Source organism: Antechinus flavipes, chromosome 4 (genome assembly GCF_016432865.1).
Source record: "Antechinus flavipes isolate AdamAnt ecotype Samford, QLD, Australia chromosome 4, AdamAnt_v2, whole genome shotgun sequence".
Classification (NCBI taxonomy): Eukaryota; Metazoa; Chordata; class Mammalia; order Dasyuromorphia; family Dasyuridae; genus Antechinus; species Antechinus flavipes.
Genome location: NC_067401.1, coordinates 210583268 through 210601331, shown reverse-complemented (window position 1 = coordinate 210601331; position 18064 = coordinate 210583268). Strand labels below are relative to the sequence as shown.

Here is an 18064-nt window from a genome sequence, read left to right as displayed (position 1 = left end):
TAAGAAATGATGATGAGCAAGCAAAAATAATGACTACATTGGCTATCTCCAAAAATGTGTGTTTCATTCTGTAATTTGAGTTGCTAAAATTTGTGTCAAGTAACTACCATACTTGAGCAATCTTTTGTAATGGTGGTTGCTCATTGACTGCATTCATCAGTGTTTTTAAGTCTCTCAAAGCTTTTTGTCCTGTTGTTATTGTATAAATTGTTTTTGGCCTACTTTTGGTCCTTTCACTCTCTTCTTAATCCTTTACAATCCAAGGTCTAGCCTCATCAATCAGCTAGAATTGCACTCTCTAGACTTACCAGTAATCTCTTAATTGCCAAATCCCATTTTTGGCAATTTCTCAATTCTCATACGTATTGATCTGCTGTTAGCCTTTAACAGTTAATGACTTCTCCTTGATATTCTTTTCTCTCTAGATTTTTGGGACATCTCCTGCTTCTCTCCCTACCTATCTGGCCATTCTTCATTCTGGATCCTTATCTGGATCCATGCCCTTTAATCATAGGTGCCTCACAGGGTTCTCCTGGCCTTCTTCTCTTTCTGTACTACTTCAATTGGTGATATCTTCAGCTTTCATGGATTTAATTATTGTCTGTATGTTGATGATGCCCAATCCACATGGACTACCATAACCTTTCTTTCTTTTCTCTCCAACTGCCCTTCAGACATCTTGAACTAGATTTTAAAATTTAAACTCAAGGTAGCCCAAAACTGAACTCATTATCTTTCCTTTTAGAATTCAACTCCTTTTTTCCCTATTATTGTTAAGAATAACTATCCTCTTAATCCTTCAGTCTTGTATCCTAGGTATAATCTTTGATTATTGACTATCTAATCATCTCTCTATCCAATCTGTTGTCATGGCTAGTTAATTTCATCTTCATATTATCTCTCAAATATATCTCCTTCCCTTCTTTGCTACTGTTACCACTCCAGTATAAGCCCCCCATTACCCCATGTCCACATTATTGAAAAACAGACAGAAAGGAGTACACTTTCTTTTCAGCAGTTCATGGAACCTATACAAAAATTGACCATATATTAGGACATAAAAACCTCAAACGCAAATGCAGTAAGGCAGAAATAGTAAATGCATCCTTTTCAGACCATGATGCAATGAAAATTATATTCAACAAAAAGCCAGGGGAAAATAGATAAAAAAATAATTGGAAACTAAATAATCTCATACAAAAGAATGATTGGGTGAAACAGCAAATCATAGACATAATTAATAACTTCACCCAAGAAAATGACAATAATGAGATGTCATACCAAAATTTGTGGGATGCAGCCAAAGCGGTAATAAGGGGAAATTTCATATCTCTAGAGGCCTACTTGCATAAAATAGAGAAAGAGAAGGTCAATGAATTGGGCTTGCAACTAAAAATGCTAGAAAAGGAACAAATTAAAAACCCCCAGTCAAACACTAAACTTGAAATTCTAAAAATAAAAGGAGAGATCAATAAAATTGAAAGTAAAAAAAAACTATTGAATTAATTAATAAAACTAAGAATTGGTTCTATGAAAAAACCAACAAAATAGACAACCCTTAGTAAATCTGATGAAAAAAAGGAAAGAGGAAAATCAAATTGTTAATCTTAAAAATGAAAAGGGAGAACTCACCACTAATGAAGAGGAAATTAGAGCAATAATTAGGAGTTACTTTGCCCAACTTTATGCCAATAAATTCGACAACTTAAATGAAATGGAAGAACACCTTCAAAAATATAGCTTGCCCAGATTAACAGAGGAAGAAGTAAATAACCTAAACAGTCCCATTTTAGAAAAAGAAATAGAGCAAGCTATTAACCAACTCCCTAAGAAAAAATCCCCAGGACCAGATGGATTTACATGTGAATTGTACCAAACATTTAAAGAACAATTAACTCCAATGCTATATAAACTATTTGAAAAATTAGGGATTGAAGGAGTCCTACCAAATTCCTTTTACGACACAGACATGGTGCTGATACCTAAACCAAGTAGGTTGAAAACAGAGAAAGAAAATTATAGACCTCTCTCCCTAATGAATATTGATGCTAAAATCTTAAATAAAATATTAGCAAAAAGATTACAGAAAATCATCCCCAGGATAATACACTATGACCAAGTAGGATTTATACCAGGAATGCAGGGCTGGTTCAATATTAGGAAAACTATTAGCGTAATTGACTATATTAATAACCAAACTAACAAAAAAACATATGATCATCTCAATAGATGCAGAAAAGGCATTTTATAAAATCCAACATCCATTCCTTATAAAAACACTTGAGAGTATAGGAATAAATGGACTTTTCCTTAAAATAGTCAGGAGCATATATTTAAAACCGTCAGTAAGCATCATATGCAATGGGGAAAAACTGGAACCTTTCCCAATAAAATCTGGAGTGAAGCAAGGTTGCCCACTATCACCATTCCTAGTCAATATTGTATTAGAAACGCTAGCCTCAGCAATAAGAGTCAAGAAAGGATTTAAAGGAATTAGAGTAGGCAATGAGGAAACCAAACTATTACTCTTTGCAGATGATATGATAGTATACTTAGAGAACCCCAGAAATTCTACTAAAAAACTATTACAAATAATTCGTAACTTTAGCAAAGTTGCAGGATACAAAATAAACCCCCATAAATCCTGAGCATTTTTATACATCATCAACAAAATCCATCAGCAAGAGATACAAAGAGAAATTCCATTCAAAATAACTGTTGGCAGCATAAAATATTTGGAGATCTATCTACCAAAGGAAAATCAGGAATTATATGAGCAAAATTATAAAAAAGTTTCCACACAAATAAAGTCAGACTTATATAATTGGAAAAATATTACGTGCTCTTGGATAGGCCGAGCAAATATAATAAAGATGACAGTACTCCCTAAACTAATCTATTTATTTAGTGCTATACCAATCAGACTTCCAAGAAAATAATTTAATGATCTAGAAAAAAATAACAACAAAATTCAAATGGAAGAACAAAAGATCAAGAATCTCAAGGGAATTAATGAAAAAAAAAATCAAACGAAGGTGGCCTAGCTGTACCAGATCTAAAATTATATTATAAAGCATCATTCTCCAAAGCCATTTGGTATTGGCTAAGAAATAGATTAGTTGATCAGTGGAATAGGTTAGGTTCACAAGACAAAATAGTCAACTATAGCAATCTAGTGTTTGACAAACCCAAAGATCCTAACTTTTGGGATAAGAATTCATTATTTGACAAAAACTGCTGGGAAAACTCGAAATTAGTATGGCAGAAATTAGGCATGGACCCACACTTAACACCATATACCAAGATAAGATCAAAATGGGTCCATGATTTAGGCATAAAGAACGAGATTATAAATAAATTAGAGGAACATAAAATAGTTTATCTCTCAGACTTGTGGAGGAAGAAGAAATTTCTGACCAAAGATGAACTAGAGACCATTATTGATCACAAAATAGAAAATTTTGATTACATCAAATTAAAAAGCCTTTGTACAAACAAAACTAATGCAAATAAGATTAAAAGGGAAGCAACAAACTGGGAAAACATCTTCACAGTCAAAGGTTCTGATAAAAGCCTCATTTCCAAAATATATAGAGAATTGACTCTAATTTCAAGCCATTCTCCAATTGATAAATGGTCAAAGGATATAAACAGACAATTTTCAGATGAAGAAATTGAAACTATTTCCATTCATATGAGTTTTCCAAATCACTATTGATCAGAGAAATGAAAATTAAGACAACTCTGAGATACCACTACACACCTGTCAGATTGGCTAAGATGACAGGAAAAAAGAATGATGAATGTTGGAGGGGATGCGGGAAAACTGGGACACTGATGCGTTGTTGGTGGAGTTGTGAACGAATCCAACCGTTCTAGAGAGCAGTCTGGAATTATGCCCAAAAAGTTATCAAACTGTGCATACCCTTTGATTCATCAATGCTACTACTGGGCTTATACCCCAAAGAGATACTAAAAAAGGGAAAGGGACCTTATATGCCAAAATGTTTGTGGCAGCCCTGTTTGTAGTGGCTAGAAATTGGAAAATGAATGGATGCCCATCAATTGGAGAATGGTTGGGTAAATTGTGGTACATGAATGTTATGGCATATTATTGTTCTGTAAGAAATGACCAGCAGGATGAATACAGAGAAACTTGGAGAGACTTACATGAACTGAAGCTAAGTGAAATGAGCAGAACCAGGAGATCATTATATATCTCAACAATGATACTGTTTGAGGATGTATTCTGATGGAAATGGATTTCTTTGACAAAGAGATATAACTCAGTTTCAATTGATCAATGATGGACAGAAGCAGCTACACCCAAAGAAAGAACACTGGGAAATGAATATAAATTGTTTGCATTTTTGTTTTTCTTCCCGGGTTATTTCTACCTTCTGAATCCAATTCTCCCTGTGCAACAAGAGAACTGTTTGGTTCTGCACACATATATTGTATCTAGGACATGTTGTGACATATTTAACATGTATAGGACTGCTTGCCTTCTGGGGGAGGGGGTGGCAGGAGGGAGGGGGAAAGTCGGAACAGAAGTGAGTGCAAGGGGCAATGTTGTAAAAATTACCCAGTCATATGTTTTATCAACAAAAAGTTATTTTAAAATTTTCCTAATCTCTCTTTTGTTTGGTCATGAATTCTTTCCTTTCCTATAGATCTCCCAGCCTTACACCTTGACTTATAGTATTACGCTGAATCTGTTGAAAACCTTAGCTAAGAAAGCCCAAGATCTCCCATTTCATCCATGCTTTTCAGTCATCTTGATCTATATCTTGCCACTGGACCCAGATGGTTCTGGGGGTAAAGTGAGGCAGGTGACCTTGCACACCCCTTCCTCGCTGAAATCCAATTCATTTGCATGTCATGGCATTCCAGGACCACCATAAATCATGTACTTATTTTAAACCGTGTTAGTGATCTAGCTGCTAGGGGCTGTCTGTTTTTCCAAGACTATGCTAAAGCTTGTGGCAGGGACCTGACCTGAAGCTGACTACTGCCTGTTTGCTTAGGTACTTTTAGGCCTGGTATTTATCTCTTTGCTTATTATTCTTACTGTATACTGAGGCACGTGAGCATTCCTGGTGTTGTCTTTTACCTGCTTTACCATGGGGCTCAAGAGTCTACTAGTGATTTGCTCACAATCTAGAAATCATGTTGGATTCCTCACTATTTCTTATCCCTCTATATCCAATCTATTGCCAACATCTGTTGATTTCACTTTTACAATTTCTCTTGTCTATGTCCCCTTCTCTCCTCTGACATTGCTACCATCATCTCTTTCCTGTTTTATTGCAATATATGTGCTGGAGAGGTGTACCACCTTATGTCTCTTCCCATTCCAGTCCTCCTCCATTCACCCATTAAAATGATTTTCCTAAAATACAGATCTGTTCATGTCTGTTCCCTACCCAGTAAACTCCAATGGTTTCTTCCATTGCTTCTAAGAAAAAAAAATATGCATGCTCTTTTTTATATTCTAAATCCTTCCTAACCTAGCCCCTTCCTACCTTTTTGACCTTCTTATGCCTTATTACTTGAAATATTCTGTTACAAACCTATTTCTTCCACAAACAAAACACTCTATCTTTCAAATCTGGCATTTTCTCTGACTGTACCCTATGCCTGGTATGCTCTCATTCCTTCACTCCAAGTACTGGATTCCTTTAAGTTCCAATTAAAATTGCACATTTTACAAGAAGCCCTTTCTAAACAATCTTAATTCTAGTGCCTTCTCTTGTTAATTATCTTATATATATCCTATATATAGTTTGCTTTGTATATATTTGTTTGTACGTTGTCTCCCCCATTAGATTATAAGCTCCTTGAGAGCAGGAACTGTCTTTTCCCTCTTTTTGTATTAACAGCACTTAGTGCAGTACCGGCATACAGTAGGTATAGGTATTATATGCCTGTTGATTGATTGATTCCCCCACCATGAACAGACAGTCTAGAGAAAGAAGAAAAATTATAACCAGTATTATAAAGGAAGGGAATGAGAAAAGCAGTATATTTAAGAGGGAATCATGTTTCAGTAAAGTCCAGAAGATTAAAAAGGGTGAGAAAGGAAGAGGAACATATAATATTAATTATAAAGTAGAGAATTCAGACATAATGAAAAAAGTAGACAGAACTGGAGTCAGGACATTTAGTACTAGAGTAGGATTGAAGTGATTAGGCATTAGAGAGCGGAAAATCAAGTATAAGAAATGGAGTTTGTGAAGCCATGGATTCAGTCATTGGGACAGGACAGTTATGAAGGTATATATGTGTATGTGTATAAGCATTAAGTGATGAAACTATGCAGACTATCAGAGTTGGGGAGAACTTTGCTGAAGAAGGCATGGAATTCAACTGTTCTTAGCTCTGGAAAATAATTCTTTGGTAGTTTGAATGATATGGTTATGTAAAAGTAATGTAATTTAGAAAGTATTGTCATTTTCATTATATTAATATAGCCTACCTAGTAGCAATGAATACTTACTCAATTATTAGGCTTTAAAAGTTATTTCTAGGGTATTTATGTAGTTTCTGAATGTCTCGATAGACTCACAAATAGTTGACATGTTCTTTAATTATTTTGACTGGAATATATATCTCTTTCTAGCTCTTCCTGATGAGTTTTGTTAGTAATATACAACTTTTTGGCTGATGACTTGCATGGATTTATTTTTTATCCTGCAGCTTTACTTAAATTATTAATTGTTTCAATTGATTTTGGAGCTCTTTAACTAGACCATCATACCATGTCCAGAAAGTGATAGTTTTGTTTAATTCATTTCATGTGCTTATTGCTTTGATTTCTTTTTTTCATATTGCTATAGCTAGAATTTCTTGAACCATATCAAGTAATAGTGATTATAATAGACATCCTTAATTTATCCAATATATTATTGGAAAGACACCAATACTATTTTTAGAAATAATTTTCAATTATCTTTTTAACTAGTTACAGAAGAACCATCATATCAACTGGCTATGCTATCTTGTAGGATGATTGTTCATTATAGTAATCTTGCTTTATACTTTTTTAGTAATGGTCATAGTATCTCATAGCTTCTGAATTTTGTCATTACCATCTACTGTACCAGTAAGCCTTTTATAAATAATAACTACAACTCATACTTTAAATGCATTATATATACTAATCAAGCAATCAGTATTTATTAAGCACCTACTGCATGCCTATTCTCTGCTAGAAGCTGAGAGTACAAAGATCAAAGCAAGAGTCTCTGCCCTGAAGGAGCCAGCATTCTAACATGGGAGAAAACATACACACATACACACACACATACATGCAAAAATAGATATATTTTTCTATATAAGATATATATATGTATATAATATATATGTGCACTTTTATGTGTTTATATATTATATATGTATATATATATAAAATCTCACATACAAAACCTATATATATGTACATACACACACGTGTGTGTGTTTGTGTGTGTTTGTGTGTGTGTGTGTGTGTGTAAAATCTTACATATAAAGCCAATATAAAATAAACTTGATGGAAAAAGTATTAGTACCTGAGGGTACCAGGAAAGGCTTAATTAAGTAGTTCTTGAGCTGAAACTTAAAAGAAGCCAGGAGTTACAAGAGATAGGGATGACGAGGAAGAATATTCTAGGCATGAGGCAAAGTCAGTTCAAAGGTACAGCAACAAAGTGGAGCTTCCACTTACCTGAGAGGGAGAGAACTTGGATTTTGGTATGGACCCCATCCCTTAATAACTGTGTGATATGAGAAAAGTCATAATATCTCTAAGCTTCATTCTCCCTATTTGTAAAATGGATAATAATACCTGCTCTCTTTATAAGCATCATTAAAAGGATGAAATGAGATGATATATTAAAAAGCTTTGAAAAACTGTCAAGTGCTATACAAAGGTGGAATATTATTTTTAAATACACTGATTATGAGAACTATTCATAATATTCCAGACACAATTTTTTATTATTCCTAATGTTACAGTCTTATTTGTTTTCTATTGTATGCTTCTTCCAACATAAGACTTTGAGCTTTATTGTATTTCTGCCAGGAGTTAAACAGATGGTTTCTTTACCCATACTCATCATCCACAGTTTCTTCCTGGTCTGTATTCCATCCTGGGCCTGATCTCTTTTAGGCTATAGCCTTTTTCATGATTACCTTGGCTTTCTTTCAAGCTGAGCTTTCTAATTTTAGACACAAAACATTAAAGGCCCAGACCTCAGATGTGCATTGAAATATGCACAGTCGTTACCAAACCATTTCTAAAAGTCATAATAAAAAGAAGCATTTGCTCAAAGATATTTGGAAAATCCACCATAGCTTCCTTTAAGTTTTTCTCTCTTAAAATTAGATTTTAGGGAGACAAAATGCATTTTATTTTCAATATGTTCAGTCTTACCACAAATCCATTAGTTTTATGTTACATAATATCTTAGGCACAATGCTTATTTTAATTGCTATACAGTACAAAATATTGATTTTTTAAATTCACACAATTCTAGTAGTCAACAAGAGTTCTTGAAAAATCCTCCAAAAGAAGACTAGATTTTTTTTTAAATGATGAATTTTATCTAAGCTTTTTTTCTGTACCATAATGCCATTTTGTATGCCCTAAGACTGCAACAACATGACAAGATTCAGTGAGGATTAAGTAATTATTTTGTGAGTCTGATTAATGTACAGATTATAGTATAAAATATTATTCAGTGTCATTTCACAATCATCAAAAATACATAATATGTGCTTTTTTATCATTTCATCTCTTCATCTTTTCCTTGTTTCTGCTGCTTCCCATGCCCATAATGAACTCCTTCCCCATAGTCATATGTTGCAATAATTTCTTCTTTCCTTTGAGGCTTAACTCAGGTACCATCTCCTAATGAAATCTCTTAACTGTCCTTGCTCTACTCCTTCAAAATTGAGAGTGACATCTCCCTAAAATTTCTTATCAAATAGTATATAGTACACTATAAATTTGTGTACCTGTCTTCTCCATCCTTACTGCATCCCTCCCATCAGTAGATTATAAGATTTCTAAGAACAGCCTGAGTTGATCTGTTTTTGCATTCCTAAGTAACTAACCCCATGATGGTCACATGGTAGTGTTTACTAATTGTTTGTGGAAAGGATACAAATGTCTAGGTCTTGGCGAGTGACTAAGAACATATCTGAGAGACCTTGTTATTCTTAATATTGCAGTTGCATTAGAGTGATGTGAAACAAACATGGGGATTTTTGGTGTTTAGTGAGTCCCTAAGCTTCCTTCAGAGTAAAGCAAAGTTCTCACAAGCTACATGAAGCTTTTTCTGGTGTCACTTGTAGGAGGCATTATCCCAAAGAGTGGGGTGTAGAGAGTGTGTTCAGAAAAGACTAGTACCTTGGTGTGAGAGTGAGACTCAAACTTTATCCATGACCTATTCCTCTCCCCCTTCACTATAAAAGCTTTCTTATATGCCTCTTTTCTGTGTGGAAATTTTCCTCTTTCTACCTCTGCCTTCCCCCTTCTCTAATGCTTTTTTTCCTCACCTTTTCACTTTTTTTGGAGATCATCACATCATAATGAATTCACACTTATGCCTTTTTTCTATGTATACTCCCAAATGCCATAATAACAACAAAGTTCTTAGTTACATGTAATATCTTCTCATATAGGAATATGAACAGTTAACTTAATTGAGTCTCTTATGGCTACTCTTTTATGTTTACCTTTTGAAACTTCTCTTGAGTCTTATGTTTGAATATCAAATTTTCTATACAACTCTAGCCTTTTCATCAGAAATGCTTGAAAGTCTTTTATATCATTAAATATCTATTTTTTTTTCTCTGAAGGATTTTTTTCAGTTTTACTGGAAGATTATTCTTGTTTGTAATCCTAGCTTCTTCACCCTCAGGAATATCATATTCCAAGCTCTCTACTTCTTTAACATGGAAGCTGCTAAATTTTGTGGGGTTGTGACTATGGCTCCACAATATTTGAATTGTTTCTTTGTGGCTACTAGCAGTATTTTTTTTCTTTTCACCTGGGAGTTCTGGAATTTGGCTATAATATTTCTGGAAATTTTCATTTTAAGATCTCTTTCAGGAGATGAATTATCAGTGGGTTCTTTGAATTTTTATTTTATGCTCTGGATCTAAACTATGAGGGCAGTTTTCCTTCATAGTTTCTTGAAAAATAATGCCTATCATCTTTTTACCATGGTTTTCAGTTAGTCCAATAGTTCTTAAATTATCTTTCCTCAATCTAGTTTCCAAGTGAATAGTTCTTTTAATGATATTTTTCACATTGTATGCTTCTTTCATTTTTCCCATTCTTTTGATTATATTGTGTTGTTACTTGATGTCTCATGGAGTCATTAGCTTCCACTTATCCATTGGTAATTTTTTTAAACAGTGATTTTTATTTTTCAAAATACATGCAAAGACAGTTTGCATCCACCCTTGCAAAACCTTGTTCCAAATTTTTCTCCCTCCCTTCCCACATTCTCCCTCCCTAGATAGCAAGTAATCCAATATAGGTTATACATGTGCAATCTTCTAAACATATTTCCACATATATCATGCTGTGCAAGAAAAACCAGGTCAAAAGGGGAAAAATGAGAAAGAAAGAAAAAAACCAAGCAAAGAAACAACCATAGCAGCAAAAGTCAAAATATTATTTTGTGCTCCATATTCAGTCTCCATAGTTCTTTCTCTGGATGCAGATGGCTCTTTCCATCCAAAGTCTATTAAAATTTCCTTGAATTACCTCATTGTTGAAAAGAGCCAAATCCATCAAAGTTGATCATCACATAAAGTGCTTGTGCTATGCACAGTGTTCTATTGGTTTTACTTCACTTAGCATCAGTTCATGTAAGTCATTCCAGGCTTTTCTGAAATCATTGTTTCTTATAGAACAATAGTATTCTATTACATTTTTATACCATATCTTATTCAACCATTCCCCAACTGATGGGCTCAGTTTCCAGTTCCTTACTATTACAAAAAAAGCTGCTACAAACATTTTTGTACATATGAGTCCTTTTCCCTTTTTATGATCTTTTTTGAATACAGACCTAGTAGAAACACTGCTGGATCAAAGGATATGCACAGTTTGATAGCCCTTTGGGCATAGTTCCAAATTGCTCTCTAGAATGGTTGGATAAGTTCATAACTCCACAAACAATGGATCAGTGTCCCAGTTTTCCCACATCCTCTCCAACATTTATCATTATTTTTCCTGTCATTTTAGCTGCTCTAAGAGGTTTGAAGTGCTGCTTCAGAGTTGTTTCAATTTATATTTTTCTAATCAATAATGATTTAGAGCATTTTTTCATATGACTAGAAATGGCTTTAATTTCTTCATTTGAAAATTGCCTGTTCATATTCTTTGGCTATTTATCAATTGGGGAATGGTTTATATTCTTATAAATTTGAGTCAATTCTCTAATATATTTTTAAAATGAGGTCTTTATCAGAAACATTGGATATACATTGTTTTTCCAGTTTTCTATTTCTCTTCTAACCTTGGCTGCATTGATTTCATTTGTACAAAAAATTTAAATTAATATAATCAAAATTATTCACTTTGCATTTTATAATATTTTCTAGATCTTCTTTTATAATTTCTTTCTTCTCCATAGATCTGAGAGGTATATTTGTTCTCCTACTTTTCTTTATAGTATTATTCTTTGTCTGAATCATGAACCCATTTCTTTTACTTTTTTGACTTTAAATTTTTTTTTAATTGACCACTTGGTTGATTATGTACCAATTTTTAAATAATATCTTTTTATTTTCAAAATACATGCAAAGATAATTTTCAATATTTACTCTTGCAAAACCTTATATTCCAATTTTTCCCTCTTTTCCCCCCTCCTTCTCTAGACAGTAAGTAATCCAAGAAATGTTAAACATGTATAATTCTTCTATATATATTTCCACATTTATGGTGCTACACAAGAAAAAAATCAGACTAAAAAGGAAAAACATGAGAAAAAAAACAAAAAGCAAGCAAACAACAACAAAAAAGGTAAAGAAAACGATATTGTGATGCACATTCAGTGCCAATAGTTATCTTTCTGGATGCAGATGGCTCTCTCCATCACAAGTCTATTGGAATTGGTCTAAGTCACCTCTTTGTTGAAAAGAGTCATGTCCATCAGAATTGATTGCCATATAAACTTGTTGTTGATATATACAATGTTCTTTTTGTTCTATTCAATTCACTTAGCATCAGTTCATGTAAGTCTCTCCAGGCCTTTCTGAAATCATCCTGCTGATCATTTCTAATAGAACAATAATATTTCATAAATTCATATACCATAACTTCTTTAGTTACTCAGTTTTCAGTTCCTTGACACTACAAAAAGGGTCACTACAAACATTTTTTGACATGTGGATCCTTTCCCCTTTTTTATGGTCTTTTTCAGATATAAGTCTAATAGAAATACAGCTGGACAAAAGAGTATGCACAGTTTAATAGTCCTTTGAGCATAATTCCAAATTGCTCTCCAGAATGATTGGGTCAGTTCACTTCACCAACAATGAAATGTATCAGTGTCCCAGTTTTCCTACATTCCCTCCAATATTTGTCACTATTTTTTCCTATCATTTTAGCCAATATGAAAGATCTGTAGTGGTACCTCATAGTAGTCTTAATTTGCATTTATCGGATCAATAGTGATTTAGATAATTTTTTTTCATACAATTAGAAATGGTTTTAATTTTTTCATCTGAAAATAGTCTATTCATGAACCAATTTAAACCTTATCTTGGCATAAGGTGTTTGATGTTGTTCAATGCCCAGTTTTTGCCATACTTTTTTCCAGTTTTATTAGCAATTTTTGTCAAATAGTGAGTTTTAATCCCCAAAACTATTGTAGTCTTTGGCTTTATCAAACACGCGATTACAATGTAGATCATTGACTACTGTATTTTGTGAATCTGACCTATTCCTCTGATCCACTGATCTATTTCTTAACCAGTACCAAATGTTTTTGATAACTACTGCTTTATAATATAGTTTTAGGTCTGGTACGATCCAGGTATTTCTCTATTTTTCTAAATCCATCAAATCGTGTTTTTTCCCCAGGACTAGTTCTGAGGGTCTACAAGTTTTGGGGATTCCAAGGTAGAGTGATTCAGGGAGAAGTGTGATCACTGATCACCTGATTTGCACTTTGGCCTTTACTCTAGAATGACCTGCTCTTTACAAGTGCTAGCTTGCTTCTTTGTCCTAGAATTAGAATCACGATCTCTGATCCCTTGTGATCAGAAATGCTTCTCTTTACCCAGAACTGCATATGGGCAAAAGAGTTGTCGATCAGCACTATCTGTATCCAGTGCCAATAAATGATCCCCTGCTATTTCTTTCTGACCAATTGTCTGACCCCTTTATCATAATTTTTGGACTGAAAACTCCTGGAATGGTTGCTTATACTGTTGCAGCTTGCCTCCAAAGCATGTTGCTACTGCTGCTACTGTCTGCTGCACTTCAAGCTGGCCTCCACAAAGGTTTCCAGAACTCTTCCACCAATATGCTCAGTTGTATTAGGCTGGGAAAATGTCTGACTATTGGTTCTGCCCTAAAATTTTATTTGAGGAGTTATCTTAAAGTTATTTGGAGGTGAATGTTGTAAGATTTCAGCTATGTTACATCTCCTCTGCCATCTTGGCTTCACTCCCCCACCCAAAACAGATGAATTTACAAGTGAACTCTGCTAACTATTTAAAGACAATTAATCCCAATATGATAAAAATGTTACAAAAAATAGGGAAAGGAGTTCAACCAACTTCCTTTTATGACATAATTATGGTTTTGATACTTAAAATATAATAAGCAAAAACAAAGAAAGAAAATATAGATCAATTCCCTTAATAAAAATTGATTTAAAAATTGAATAAAATATCTATAGTGAGATTTTAGTGTATAGAACAAAAATATATGCTATAATCAGGTGGAATTTATACCAGGAATGAAGATCTGATTCAATATTAGGAAAACTATCAGCACAATTGTCCATATCAACAACAAAAACAACAAAAATCATATAATTATATCAATAGATTCAGAAAAAGCATTTGACTAAATACAATACCTAAAAATTCTTAGAAAATACCAGAATAAAGGGAACTTTTCTTAAGGTGAAAGGTAGCATTTATCTAAAACCAAGAGCATGCATTATCTGGAACAGGGAAAAGCTTGAAGCCTTCCTTGTAAGATCAAGGATGAAACAAGAATATCTGTTGTCATTGCTATTATTCAATACTATATTAGAAATGCTAGCTATAGCAGTAAGACAAGAAAAAAACAATGGAAGAAATATAAATTGGTAATGAGAAAATAAAATTATCCCTCTCTGCAGATGATATGATGGTATACTTAAGGAACTCAATTAAAAAACCAGTTGAAACAATGAACAATTTTAGGAAATTTGAATGCTATAAAATAAACCCACATAAATCAGGAGTGCTTCTATATACTGCCAATAAAATCTAGCAGCAGGAGATGAAGAAATTCCATTTCAAATAAATGCAGACAAAATAAAATACTTGGGAGTTTACCTGCCAAATCAAACTCAGTAATGTGTTTAAACACTTGTCATACAAATAAAGACAGATCAATCAATTGGGAAAGTATTAATTGCTCATGAGCAGGTTAAGCCAATATAATAAAAATGACAATTTTACCCAAGTTAATTTACTTATTCAATTACATATCAATCAAACTAACAAATAATTGTTTTATAGAGTTAAAAAAATTCATATGGAAAAGCAAAAAGTCAAGAATTATTGAGGGAATAGACAAAAAAAAAGTAAAGGAAGGCAGCCTCACTGTTCCATATTTCAAATTATGTAACAGAGTGATAATTTGTACTACAAAGTGGTACTATAAATTATCTGATACTGGCTAAGAAATAAGTGTAATAGGTGAAATACACCTTTTTTGTTGTCTATTGTTTTTCAGTCATATCTGACTTTCCATGACCTCATTTGGGGTATATTTGGCAAAAATATTGAACTGTATGTCATTTCTTTCTCCAGTTCATTTTACAGATGAATAAATTGAGGTAAAGACCTGTCCAAAGTCACACAGTTAGTAAGTATCTGAGGTCAGATTTGAACTCAAGATGATCATTGTAAGTAGAATCTTTCTGATTCCAGGCCCATTTTGACTCTATCTAGTGTGCCACCTGGCTGCCCATAGATACATAATAGGTATATATGCACATGAATATACATACATAATACAAAGTACTAAATGACCACAGTAATTTTTGATAAGTTCAAAGATGCAAGCTTGGGTTAAGAACTCAATATATAACAAAAGTTATTGTGAAAACTGGAAAGCAGTTTGGCTGAAACTAGACATAGACCAACAACTCACATTATAGACCAACATAAAGTCAAAATGGATAAATGATTTAGACATATCTGTCAGATCTATAGTTAAGGAAAAAATACATGACCAAATAAGAAATAGAGAGGATCATGGGAAACAAATAGATAATTTAGATTACATAAAATTCAAAAGCTTTTGCACATAAAAAAACTAGTGTAACCAAAATTAGAAGGAAAAGTAGAAACTGGGGGAAATGTTTATAACAAGTTACTATGATAACTATGATAAAAGTCTCATTTTCAAATATTTAGAAAACTTAACCATATATATATAATATATGTATTTTTTATATATAAGCATTCTTGTTATAAATGGTCAAAGAAGGTAAGCAAGAAGTTTTCAGCAAAAATCAGAGATATCAATAGTCATATAAAAATGCTCTAAATCATTATTGATTGGTGAAATACAAATTAAAAAATACTGAGATACTATGTCACACCTATCAGGTTGACTAATATAAAAGAAAAAGATAAATGCTGAAGGAGATTTGGGAAAAAGGACACCAATGCACTGTTGGTAGAGTTGTGAATTACTCCATTCTGGAGAACAACTTGGAACTAAGTCCAAAGGACTATAAAACTGTATACCCACTGACCCAGCAATATCACTACTAGGTCTGTATCCCAAAAAGATCAAAGAAAAGGAGAAAAGATTTATTTGTACAAAAATATTTATGTCAGCTTTTTTTTTTCTAGTGGCCAAGAGTAGGAAATTGAAGAGATGCTCATCAGTTAGGAAATGGCTGAACAAGTTATGGTATGTGATTGTGATGGAATACTGTTGTGTTCCAAGAAACACTGAGCAGAATGGTTTCAGAAAATCCTGAGAAGTCTTATATGAATTGAATCAAAGTGAGGTGACCAGAACTTACAGAATATTTTATACAGAAACAGCAATACTATAAGAATGATCATCTGTGAAAGAAATAGCTGAGGGGGCAGCTAGATGATACAATAGGTATAATTCTGGCCTCTAATAAGTAGAACTTACTGAGTTCAAATATGGTCTCAAATGCCTAACAGTTACTAGCTGTGTGATCCTGGTCACTTAATTCCAATTACTTCTCCAAAAAAAAGAAAGAAAGAAAGAAAGAAAAGAAAGATTTATCTGACGTGATCAATAGAGATCATTCTTTTTTTTTTCTTCTGAAAGATCCATGACAGAAAAAAAAAAATTCTCCAGAAAGAGAACTGATGATCTGAATGCAGATTGAAGCACACTTTTTAAAACTTTATTTTTTTAAGTCTTTTCTTTTACAACATGGCTAATATGAAACTATATTTTGCTTGACTTCATTTGTATAATTGATACATATTGCTTGCTTTCTAAGGAGAAGAAGGTAGAAGGAAAAGAATTTGGACCTCAGAATTTTCAAAAATGATTGTTGAAAAAGTTTACACATAATTGGAAAATATTAACAAAATAAAAATAAATTTAAAAGAAGCACCTGACTTAAAGCAAATGAGATAGAGGCTAAAGCATTAGAAATGGGATCTATGTCTGTAACTTTGGAAATCAGTTGGTACTAGAATTTTGATAATGGACTTGTTATCTCTCAGTGGATAAGTGCTTCTGGGATTCTTCTGATAGAAGCACAAATCCACATACACAGGTTTATCCAGTGATAGCCTGTTCTGGATTTTAGGAACTGTTTGCTTGTTCACAGACAGAGACTTCTAGGAAATGTTCTCCTGCCTTATCCCATCCTTTTAGTGGCAGGGGAAAATGCAGGTAGGTGGAGTTTGACCTCAGTGACTTAGAGTCAAGAAAACCTGTATTTGAATTTCTCCCTTAGACACTAGCTGTGTGACTCTGAACAGGATATTTAATCTCTCTGGGCTTCAGTTTCCACATTTGTGAAGTGAGAACACTGGATTCCATATACTCTCAAGCTCCTGTTCTCTCTAATCTTTAGCCCTATGATCTTGCCCACTTAAATAGAGTGAGGTTGCAAAGTTCTACCTATGGGCACATATCCTCTTTTAGCTAAAAGGAAAAATGAGCCTATTTCCACTTCACCTCCCACTCCCCATTTGTATTCTCTAACTCCCAGCATTGTTGACTAGTGAGTAAAATTGATAATTCTTATTTAATAAATTTAAGTTTTGTTGAACTTCTTGGCCAAAATAAGATTGAAAGTGAGGCAGCTGAACCAATAATCCAGGTCAAAACCCCAGCATTTCTAGCCTGTTACCTGCGTCATTGCCCCAGATTTCTACTTTATTTTGACTGAAGGGACCTGAGGGTTTTAGGAGGCTTGATCCTACTCCTTCTTTCAAGTAGCTGACATTATAAGTATTAAATAATACATGGGCCCCAAGTCAAGAAAGCATCTGAGCACCTTCATTCAAAGGTGACATTCCAGATGGAATGAGTGTGTCATTTAATGATTTCTTGGTGCTATTTTTGGACCTTCTGAAAGGAATGATAGAGTATTCAGGGAAAAGGCGGGGTGAAATGGTGACAAGAGAGAAGCAGAAGTCTTTTTTACCCTCTTTATGCTGCTGTTGCCAGTCTTGTTAACCCTTACTAGGATGGTGGAAGAAGCCAGAAAAAAACAGAAGAAACAATTCATCTCTGAACACATTTCTAATTGACTACATTCTAGTGATCTTATAGACAGGAGATTTGAGTCATACTAAAGATGATCTATCTAGCTCACAATATGAT

General features: G+C 33.5%; 1 protein-coding gene across 1 annotated transcript in view; it reads left to right on the top strand.

Annotated features, from left to right (window-relative positions):
- The window catches only part of LOC127561821 (24-hydroxycholesterol 7-alpha-hydroxylase), a 125687-nt gene that overhangs the window by 54113 nt on the left and 53510 nt on the right, over window positions 1–18064 (top strand). The gene's annotated exons all lie outside the window — the stretch shown is intronic.